The following is a 12578-nucleotide window of genomic DNA, read 5'->3' as shown; positions in this document are numbered from 1 at the left end:
AAGGTAGAAGGATTGGTGAGCCGGGATGATGGCGAGTTGTGGCACCGGAGATTGGGCCACCTTCACCATGGAGCCTTGAAGATACTGCAGCAGATTTCTACTGGGCTTCCTAAAGGCACTCTTCCGCAGTCAGATCAGTGCAAGGGGTGTACTTTGGGAAAATTTGTGAAAGCCACCTTTCATGAGAAGGATAGTCGCGCCACGACGATCCTTGAGAGAATTCACACAGACATGTGTGGACATTTCTCAGTAGCTTCGACAGCAAAGCACAAGTACTATGTGATCTTTGTTTATGATTTCTCTCGAAAGTGCTGGATCTTCTTCATGCAGAAGAAGAGCGAGACATACTCAAAGTTCTATGAGTTCAAAGCACTGGTCGAGAAGGAATCGGGGAAGAAGGTGAAGGCTCTTAGGAGCGAAAATGGTGGTGAATTCATCTCTGGCGAGTTCAAGGACTTCTGCAGCGTAGAAGGGATTCGAAGAGAGATCATAGCTCCCCATAACCCACAACAGAACGAGGTTGCTGAGCGGAAGAACAAAATGATCGTGGGTGCTGCACGGGCGACGTTGCATGATCAGGGCCTACCCCTTCACTTGTGGGCAGAGGCATGCAGTACTGTAGTATATGTGCAGAACCGTTGTCCTCACAAGATACTTGGCATGAGTACACCCGAGGAGGCTTATTCTGGTAAGAGGCCTGATATTTCCCATTTGAGGATTTTTGGTTTTCCTGTTTACATGCATGTGACGAAGGATGCCAGGAAGAAGCTGGAGCTGACCACAGAGGTTGGGATATTTGTGGGGTACACTGATATGCCCCACAACTATCGTGTGTATTGGCCAGACAGTCGCAAGACTGTTGTGCGACGGGATATCAAATTTCAGGAGGAGAAAGCCATGAAGTGTTCGCTTGAGAGGGAGCCACACTTGCATGCAGATGAGGAGCTATTAGTTCCTAAGGATGAGCTTCAAGATGTGGATCAGACACAAGATGAAGTTCGTGGAGTGGAAGAGACCACTCATGCAGTGCCAACCATCAGAGGGTGAAAGCGAACTACAGAAGCTGAGCGACTGGCTCAAGATGCAGAGAAGGTTGTAGGACCACCTACATCACAGCGCAGACAGAGACAATCACCTGATCGGTACACTGGATACATGGCTCTTGTGAGCAAATGTGTCGTGACTGAGCCATCCTCTTTCGAGGAAGTTGTGGAGGATCTCGCATGGGTAGATGCCATGGTGGAAGAGTATGATTCGATTGTCAGAAACAGTGCATGGGAGATTGTCCCAAGACCGGAGGGTAAGTTGCTGATCATTGTACTTTATGTAGATGATTTGATTTTGACGGGGGATGAGCTGTTTATACTTTCATGCAAGGAGGATCTTGCTAGAGAGTTTGAGATGAAGGACTTGGGCCTCCTTCATTATTTCCTGGGATTGGAAATTTGGCAGCGCATTGATGGACTATTTGTTTCTCAGGGTAAGTATGCATGGGAGATACTGGAGAAGTTCAACATGCATGGTTGCAAACCTGTTGATACTCCTCTTCCTGGAGGTTGGAGGAAGGAGGATGCTACTTCAGCGGAGGTAGTGGATGCCACTGTTTATCGACAGTTGGTGGGGTCGCTTATGTATCTGGTCAATACACGACCCGATATATGCTATGTTGTTAACCAGCTTTCACAAGCTATGGTTAAGCCAACCAAGCTCTTCTGGAAGGCAGGCAAGCATGTATTTCGTTATCTCAGAGGCACATCAGGATATGGATTATGGTACAGACAGGAGGATGAGGTGAAGCTATGTGGCTTCATGGATGCAGATTGGGCAGGGAGCCCAACGGACAGAAAGAGCACATCTGGAGGGATCTTCAGTATCGGGTCGACAACAGTTTCTTGGTACAGCAGGAAGCAGAGATCCGTGGCACTCAGTTCAGCAGAGGCCGAGTATATGGCAGCAAGTTTGGCTGCATGCGAGGCTAGATGGATGAGGAAGATCCTGGTTGGGTTGTTCGGGTCACACTTGGAGCCTACTGTGATTTATTGTGATAACCAGAGTTGCATTAAACTCTTGGCTAATCCAGTATTTCATGATAGATCCAAGCACATCGACATCAGGTACCATCATATCAAAGATTGTGTGCAGCGAAGAATCATGTTACTTTCATACATTCCCACGGAGGATCAGGATGCTGATATCTTGACGAAGGTGCTCACTAAGAGCAAATTCGAATACCACAGAGGCAAGATAGGGGTTGCAAATAATCCATATCTTGTTGAGAGGGAGTGTTGAAAATGCAACAAGATGATGGAGCTTAGTGAAAAGAAGTCGCCTTCACTAAGTGGGCCCGCAGGCTATTTTTGGCGCAAAGTCTATTTTTAGATTATGTCTATTTTTAGACATATGGATCATGGTCTATGAGTTGCAGGATGTTATTTATGGATGATTGGTCATGTTGGTAAAAATAGATGGACCTCTAGTTTTAGACATATGGGTAGAGTCTATTTTTAGACTGTCAGTCAAAAAATAGAACAATCGAATATTATTAGCTCTTAATAATATTTGGATTATAAACATTATCTTATCCTCTTGCAACACTTCAGTTTGAGCTACAGATGTGGCACATGCAACTTCTAGAAGGAAATACGATTTTCCTATGGGTTAGTTGAGCTATTGCATGATGGACTTCAGTTAGAACTCAAGTGATTGAGTTTGGTGGAGTTGATTGAGGAGTTGATGGAGTTGTGTTCAGTTTGACTTAGTTGAACTAGTTATATTTAGTCTAACTGCCAAATACACTAGTGATGAGTGATGTGAATTAATTATTAATTAATTCACTAATAGAACTAAAGAATACATCAGTTAACTCAGTGCATGGACATTTCAGTGGAGACAAGTGTTAGAGGTGGGTGAAAGGGTGAGACTGCTATCAGTTGTGACTATAGCTGTGCATGAGATTTGCACAATCATTGATTGAGATTGCCAATGAGGATTGCGCAGTAGAAGCCAAGGGAATTCAAACTTGGATCAGATCTATTCTCAACTTGGATTGTGCAGTAGAGGCAGGAAAATAGTGGAGGAGATTTGAACCCGTGACTTGTTCAGATCTGAGCTAGTTTGTGTGTAGCATGTGGAGATAGTACTGAGTACTTGTGAGGAGTATTGTAGTATGTATTGTTACATGTTCTCTATAATTATAATATACAGATATTTGGGGGTTTTCAGCTGTATGCTTTCCCCATTACATACTGTGTTGATATGTGTGATTGATGTTTCAATGTGCGCATGCGATTGTTTTTAATTCCGTAAATTGATGATCAAATGATAGAGGAGGTTATGTATTATGCATGCATTCCGCAAATATTGTATAATCAGGATAATCTCTATGAATAAGTGTTATATTATTCAAAATTTATACACTAGTAAGGAGAAGAAGACAGAGGTTAGAAATCAGAAAGTTGCTCCTATGAGTACAATAGGAGTCTGTAAACCCATGTCGACCACTATTCCTCGGGTTGTTTTAAGTGACCCAGTGCTATAGGTGCACAGAGATCACATGGTGGAATATGCGGTTATCTGCATATTTATGGGGATTTGGCTGACGGAGGAGGCTTTGCAAGCATGGATAAGGAACCATTGGAAACCAAAGGGGGGAATCAACCTTCACCTTGGGTCCAAGGCTAGATAACCGGGTTCGTCCTATAGGCCCCACGAATCCTGAATCCATCGTGTCCGACATGATTCTCTCAAGATTCACGTCCTATTTTGACACGTCGAATCTGACTGTGTGTCACGACTTTGGCAGTGTGTCCTGTTTTCCAGGACTCGTTAGGCAGAAAAAGTGACCTGCACGGGTATGAAAAAGCCGCATTTGGTCATTACAACCACGCATATTTTCATTTGGCAGCTTAATGATCAAGTCTAGGCCCTAGTATTGATATGCTATTCATGGTAATGTTAAATTCTTAAGTAAAAGTGACATTCTCCTTAATCTTCATTTTAATCCTTTTACTTAAATTTTTAACATTACCATGAAATGACTCAGGATGTTTGAGAGTGGTTTCGGCCTCATTGGATTTCATATGGAGAAAGTAGAATTTTAGATTTCATTCAAAATCCAGCAGACTTATCAGTTTTTCAGGATTTTAGGATTGGGAGATTGCAATGTTTCCATTGAATTTTGTCATGTATTAGGGTATGGAACTCGTATTTAATCAAGAGCACCAATCCCTCTATGTACCTTGATGTTAGTGACATTGGTTGTCGAACTCCTGTATCATGACCCTCCTAAAAATGTACCCATCACTCAAACAAAATCTTGACTTGACATGTTATGCTTGTTTTGTCTTATGTTAATGCTTAAAGGGTGATATTAATGACGAAGATCCCTATACAGATACAGAGGTAATGACAAAGATACCTCTGGATATTAATGCTTAGAGGGTGATATTAATGACAAAGATCCTGATTTTCCAACAAGACTAAAAAATTAGACATTTCTCGTGGTGGCAAGAGGGCCCAGCATAAGAAATAGATAATAGATTGACATGTATTTGAATTTTGTATGTACTATGCATGCTAATAGCTATAGATGAAGATCTATATTTGAAATCAATAAATTTGTATCATTAATTAAAATTTGTGTAAGAAATATCTAATTTTTAATATATATTTTAATAAAATAATATATAACGAATCCTACGTGTCCTGTTCTGGGGGGTCAACGTGTCCGAATCTGACACCACGAATCTCGATCCCCGTGTCAAGTGACTTAGGTCCAAGGGCTTCTTCATGGTGGTGTTCACAAGATTAGAGGATAAAGATAGAGTGTTCGAGGTAGGACCCTATTTTTATGCTTCTGCAAACCTTTACATGCGACCATGGGTGATGAACTTTGTCCCAGAACGAGAAACTTTCACATTGGTACCGGTATGGATAAGGCTCTACTCCCTTCCTTTAGATTATTGGCTGTCAGAGTCTCTAAAGGCTATCAGAAACAAGCTAGGGCATTTTATAAAGATCTCAAATGCTACTCTAAGAGGCAAATACACTTCCTTCGCCCAGATATGTGTGGAAACTGACTTATCTGGGGCACTTTCGGATGAAATCATTTTAGAATTGTATGACGAGGAATGGGTTCAGGCGGTGGACTATGAACATGTCCCATTTAGGTGCCGTAAGTGCCATGAACACAGGCACCTATACAAGGACTACCCATTGAACAAGCTGGAGAGCAATACGAAAGACACTACAGGCAAAGATCTCAAGGGTTTTACTAAGGTTGGGGGTAAAGGGAAAGGAGGCAAGTGGTACCAAAAGAAAATTAATGAAGATGGACAACCGAGCCACAATAGTTTCAAGATCTTAGAAGAAGAAGTTGGAAACAACAAGACAAACCAGGAATCAGAGAATATTCCCACTAAGAAGGAAAGGGATGCTAACATGGAGGATATACTAGAGAACAACCAACAAAAGGATGATATGCCGAGCATTATGGAGCTCAGTAGGGACCATGAGATGACCCCAAGTGAGGCTAGAACGAAAGACCATGAACTGCAGGAGATTCTAGAGAGGGAGAATTTAGATCTAGAAAAGTTTCTGGAGCAGGGAATCACCAAAGGGGTAGACTCTCTGCCAAAAGAGGAGTTTGACAGGGTTCAACAGCTCTTCCTCTGGAGATCACAAACGAAGGGTTTTGGAGTCAAAAGAAACCATGATAGCCAGGAGAATAGAGGGGTGAAAACGATGGAGGATACACCGATGCATTCTTCCAAGAACCCAGGTAGGAAAAGAGGAAGAAAAAAACAGAATGAGTTGCTAACCAAATGTGGGAAACTTATGATTAACTCAGGTAAGATGAGGGATCTTACCAGTTACTCCTTTACAAACCTTTCTTAATGAATCTTACAACCTGGAACATTAGGTGTCTAGGAAGTAAAAGGAAATAAAGAAATCTTAGCAGTAGAATAAAAGAAGAAAAACCAGATATGGTTTTTATTCAGGAAACAAAATGTTCGATGAACAAGATCAAAGAGAAACCCAGAAAATGGTTAATCAAGTATGAGTATCTAGAGGTTAAAGCGGAAAACTCGGCGAGTGGGATTCTTCTCTATGGGATCCTCAAAAGCTTGGAATCCTAGATGCTAAAGCTTCTAGGAACTATCTATCGTTGGTGATTCAACCTTTGGGTGATAAGGAGATATACATGATCACTAACGTCTATGGTCCTCAAAAACTATAAGGCAAACTTAAGCTTCTCACCTCCCTTGAGGAACTGAGAGAGAGATATCCTGATATGCCCTTGATTCTGGCAGACGATTTCAATATGATCAAATCTCTTAGAGAGAAAAAGGGGGGTACCATAAAACTAGGCAAAGACTTCATTGCCTTCCAGAACTTCATGAATAACATGGGGCTAGTGGACACTGTAACAGTAAATGACACTTTTACTTAGAACAATAAGAGGGGAGGGGCATCTCAAGTTGCCTCTAAACTAGATAGACTCATAATCTTAGAGGACCTCCTTCTCACAGGCCTTGATATGTCAGTTTTAATCCTTCCCTTTGGAGGCTCGGACCACTAACATGTCCAGCTTGAAGCTACTTTTATGGGTACACCGAGGAACAAACCTTTTAGGTTTGAAAATATCTGGCTCTCTCACCCTGACTTCACCAGCAATATTGACAAATGGTGGATGGAAGATATGCCCATCCAAGGCACTAAAATGTTCATGTTACAACAAAAGGTTTTACCGAGGAACGAAAAATTCAAGCTGACGTGCTTCAGAACGAATGGGAATATCGGTGCATGCAAGAGGAGATTTTCTGGAGACAGAAATTGAGGGTGCAGTGGATTAGAGAAGGAGAAAGAAACATACAGTTTTTTCATAGATCAACCTTGGATCACAGATCACATAACAGAATTTCAAAACTTAAAGATTCTCAAGGGAAAGAGCTCGTCTCTCACAAAGAAATGGAATCTGTCCTAGTTCAACACTTCCTTAACATAGCAGAGGAGCCTCTCTTCGACAGATCTTGGTTCATTAAAAAATTCACAAAGTTCATTCCTAAGCTTGCAACCATGGAAGACAACCACAATCTTAACAGGCTAGTGTCTGAAGAGGAGGTCAGTGAAGTTATCAATGAGATGCAAAATGGGAAATCTCCTGGCCCTGATGGTTTCAATGTAGACTTCTTCAAAGATTGCTGGAAAACAGTCAAACAAGATATCCTTGATGTTGTGGAGGACTCTAGAAGATCCAAAACTGTTTTGAAGACTCTTAATGCCTCTTTCATAGCTTTGATTCCAAAGTAGGAAAAAGCTATGACACCGGACAGATTTAGACCCACAGCCTTATGTAATGTGGTGTAAAAAATTATTTCCAAAGTGATTGCTAATAGACTCAAGCCCCTTCTTCCTACTCCCTTCTCTGAGGAGAAAACTGGATTTGTGGAAGGAAGACAGATTCTCAACAACATGATACAATCTCACGAGGTGGTACACTCTCTTAAGAGAAATAAGCACGCTGGTATGATCATGCAGATTGACCTAGTGAAAGCTTATGATAAACTGAGCTGGTCTTACATTAGGGTAGTGCTAAGAGCTTATGGCTTCGACCACAATTGGATACGATGGGTTATGGCCCTTGTATCCACGGCTAGCTTCTCCATTCTGCTTAATGAATCTCCCTCTAGAACCTTTATGCCTTCTAGGGGTCTCAGACAAGGGGATCTGCTCTCCCCCTTCCTCTTTGTTCTCATGATGGAAGGGCTAGGCAGAGTGATCAAAATGGAAAAGGCTGAAGGAAGAACCCAGGGTCTGAAACTTACCCCGGATGGTGCTGCTTCTACTCATCAACAATTTGTGGATGACACAATGCTGCAGGGTATTCCCACGATTAAGGAAGCTAGAGCTTTCAAACAAATCCTGAACGACTTTTCTTTTTCCATTGGTACAGAGGTAAGCCTTGAAAAATCAAAGGTTTTTTTTTTTTTAACACTGACATTGCTATTCAGAGGAACCTCACTAGAATTATCAGGTTTCAAAGGGATCAGTTACCTTCCAAGTACCTTGGAATGCCTCTTACGGACAAACCTCTAAGCAAGGGAGTGTGGGAGCCAGTAACTAATAAACTTCAGGAAAAAGTCAGGAAATGGACCTACAGGTCTTTGAATTTGGCGGGGTGTCTTGTGCTTACAAAGGTTGTCCTACATGCTATATCCATTTTCATGTTTTCAGCTCTTCCTACTCCTAAAGGAGTTATGCAACAAATCAGGAGTATTCAATGAGATTTTCTTTGGGGCAAAGGGGAAGAGAAAAAAAAGTGGGCTTTGGTAGCTTGGGACAAGCTCTGCAAACCTAAGGCCCATGGTGGTTTGGGGCTTCATGACCCTGAAACCCTCAACAGAGTTTCGGGAGCCAAACTTTGGTGGAGGTGGCTCAAGGAATCGACAACCCTTTAGGCCAAGCTTTGGAAACAGAAATGCGAAAATAATTGGCAGGAGAGGGATCATATCCAAATGTGAGGGCTCATCAAGGGCTCCCACATTTGGAGCCTTGCTTGTGATAATAGAGCCATTGTCCAGCAGCATAGTTTCTGGGAGATCCGAGCTGGGAACCTTGCACGATTTTGGGAGGATAACTGGCAGTAGGAACCAAATTTGTTTAGAGAAGAACTAACTGCTCTTAAGAATGACACTGACAACAAAGGTTTGCTTATGGTAAGTGACTTCTGGGATCAAGTAAGGGACAATGGTAAATGGAGAATGTGGAAGAATCTTGGTTACAATGAAAAGAGTCTTTTGAAGGCCCAGGCGGATTCTCTTGCTCTTGAATTGGAACAAAGGAAGATTTTGGTGTCATCCTCATCTAACCAACTGAGATGGGGAAGAAACACCGAAGGCACCTTTCACCTCAAAGAAGCTAAACGAAAGGCCCTAGGTTTTGATTATCAAAACCCTTATCAGGTTTGGAAGGACCTTTGGCAGAACCCACAATGGATGAAAATCAAGTTATTTATGTGGTTGGTTCAACAAAAGAAAATTCACACATGGGAGAATCTTCTAAAAAGGGAATTTGTTGGCCCATCCAAATGCCATCTATGTGGCCTACAGGAGGAGATGATGGAACACCTACTCAACCTCTACCCATTCACCTCTGCCTTGTGGGATTGAGCGACCTCAGTCATCAGGCAAAATGACAAGGACAGATTGAGCATCACCAACACTTTGAAGAATTGGAGGAAAGACTTCTCAGGCAATGAAATCATCAACAAAGCTTGGACTCTGGTTCCAGGCTTTATTATCTGGGATGTCTGGAAAGAATGCAATGGCAGGATTTTCAAGAACAAAACAAGCTCGACCCAGAACATCATTGCCCAAATATTATGACAGCTCAAAGATACAGTTGGAGCCCTTATGTGGAAACTTCCTGAGAACCCTCCTTCACCCCAGGATGCTCGCATATTGCTGCAGTTGGGTCTCCATTCTCTGGTTCCCCAGGGCACTGACAAGGGTGTGAGCAAAACAACTGTTGGTAAAGATATCTGGCAGCCTCCTCCTCATGGTTTTTTGAAAATCAATATAGACGGAGCCTCTAAGGGCAACCCAGGGATGGCTGGATTTGGTGGTGTCATAAGAGATGAGCAGGGGCGCATAAAGGATATCTTTCATAGTCATTTGGGGACTGCCACTAATAACATGGCAGAGCTCATGGCCTTAGAGCAGTGCCTGGAAATCCTGATCGAGTCAAATTTACACAACGCCATCATTGAAGTTGACTCTGAATTGGTCATTAATGCGACCAAGAAGATGTGTAATGGAACGACACCTGGAAAAGTGTCGAAACATTGGAGGCTATCGCAAGTCTTTCAGCGTATTCATTCCCACTTGCGAACCGTAAGAACTATCAGTGTTCATGTACAAAGAAAAGCCAATATGTTAGCTGGTCATCTGGCGAATGAAGGAGTGCTATGTAAGGAAAGCTATATTAGGTACAATTGGGATTCGACACCCTTGGGTAAACTGCGTGATGACTGTCAACGACAGGCGACCAAAGATATGGAGTACTTCCAGACCATGAGTAATGAGCAGGAGGAAGACTAGTGAAAGTAGGAGAGAGCAGAAGTAGGAGAGTGCCACAATAAATCCTAACCGTCGATCCCACAATCAATGCTATTTGGTAAACAACGGGCTAGTTGAAGGACCTTAGACCATAAGTTTTGATGGCCTTCGTTATTGAATGACTATCGGGTTTGAAAATGATCGGAGGTTAAGTATACAAGCGCACCCGAAGATTTATAGATCAATGGTTTATAATCTTTATCGGCTCCGTAAAGCAGGTAAATATCACTCTAGTTTCCGATCTGATATCATTGAGGACCATCAGATCAAAAGGGGCTTGGTCGAATGCATATCGGGTTTTAAAAGTGATCAGATGCTAAGTCTTAGAGCAGACCTGAATTTTTATAGACCAATGGCTTATAATCCTTATCAGATCCGTGAAGTGGGTAAGAGTTGCACATGTTTTCAGTGCGATATCATTAAGGACCATCGGATCATTTGAGTTCTTGATCAAAAGGATATCGGGTTTCAAAATGGGCGGAGGTTAAGTCCAAGAGTGGACCCAAAGTTTTATACACCATTAGTTTATTTTCTCTGTCGGCTCCATAAAGTGGGTAAGGGTCGCGTAAGTTTCCGATGCGATTTCTTTAAGGATTGTTGGATCATTGGGGTTCTTATCGAATGGCTATCGGGTTGTAAAATGGTCGGAGGTTTTATGTGTAAGGTTTTGGGTTTTGTTGACCCTGTTGACTGTTAATCATCAACGGGTTTGTCTTTTGTTGGTCTTTACACTTGTAAAGACGTGTACCATATGTAATCTTTTTATCAATTAATTGAAGGCTCCACTCTTACTTGACCACAAAAAAAGAACATTATAATCCTTAACATTAATATTATAAACCCTAGGATTAATATTATAAACTCTAGGATTTTAAACCCTAATATTAATATGATAAACCCTACGTTTAAGATTATAAACCCTAGGATTAATATTATTAACCCTAAGTTAGTATATTAAACCTAAGGATTACAAACCCTAAGTTTAATATAAACCCTAATATTATCAACCCAATATTAAACCTCAATTTTGTAATGTTGCAATGTGACATTGAATAAAATGCAATGTATTGTAATATTGTGATAATGATTGTTGGATTGACTACGACATTGAGACAATTTTAGTCACAATGCAACATTTGATAGATTTTTGTACCATTCCAATGTCACAATATTAAACCCTAATATTAGCCCAAAAATTATAAACACTAACATTGTAAAACCTGATATTATAAACCTTAAGATTAATATATTAAACCATGGGATTATAAACCCTAAGATTAATATTAAAAACCTCAAGATTAATATTATAAACCTGAAGATAAATATTAAACCCTATGATTCCAAATCCTAGAATAATATTATAAAACCTAAGATTAATATTATAAACCCTAGGATTATTAACCCTATGATTAATATTATAAACCTTAAGGTTAATATTATAAACTCTACAATTAATATTAAACCATAGTATTAATATTATAAACCTTAGTATTAATATCACAAAATCAAAGATTAGTATTAAAACCTAGTATTATTATTAACTCTATGATTAATATTGATATTAAACCCTAGGATTAATATTAATATTAAGCCTTGGGATTAATATTAAATCCTAATATTAATATTATAAATCCTAGGATTGATATTAAAAACCCTAGTATTAATATTATAAACCCTAGGATATAAACCCTATGATTAATATAATAAAACATATGATTAATATTATAAATCCTAAGTTAATAAATTAAACCCAAGTATTATAGACCCTAAGATTATAACCCCTAAGTTTAATATATTACACCCTAAGCTTCATATAAACCCTAGTATTATAAACCCAATATTAATCCATAATATTATAAATCCAAATATAATAAAACCTAATATTAAACCCCAATTTTGTAATGTTGTAATGCGACATTGAATAAATTGCAATGTTAGATTATTAACCCTATGATTAATATTATAAACCTTAAGGTTAAAATTATAAACTCTACGATTAATATTAAACCATAGGATTAATATTATAAACCTTAGTATTAATATCACAAAATCAAAGATTAATATTAAAAACCCTAGTATTATTATTAACTCTATGATTAATATTGATATTAAACCCTAGGATTAATATTAATATTAAGCCTTGGGATTAATATTAAATCCTAATATTAATATTATAAATCCTACGATTGATATTAAAAACCCTAGTATTAATATTATCAACCCTAGGATTATAAACCCTATGATTAATATAATAAAGCATATGATTAATATTATAAATCCTAAGTTAATAAATTAAACGCAAGTATTATAGACCCTAAGATTATAACCCCTAAGTTTAATATATTACACCCTAAGCTTCATATAAACCCTAATATTATAAACCCAATATTAATCCATAATATTATAAATCCAAATATAATAAAACCTAATATTAAACCCCAATTTTGTAATGTCGTTATG

Source organism: Pinus tabuliformis, chromosome 3_2, assembly GCF_031772625.1.
Source record: "Pinus tabuliformis cultivar Carrire ecotype Pingquan chromosome 3_2, CPIR1, whole genome shotgun sequence".
In the NCBI taxonomy this organism is placed as follows: Eukaryota; Viridiplantae; Streptophyta; class Pinopsida; order Pinales; family Pinaceae; genus Pinus; species Pinus tabuliformis.
The sequence above is the reverse complement of the archived record's forward strand: the minus strand, read 5'-3'. Positions refer to the sequence as shown.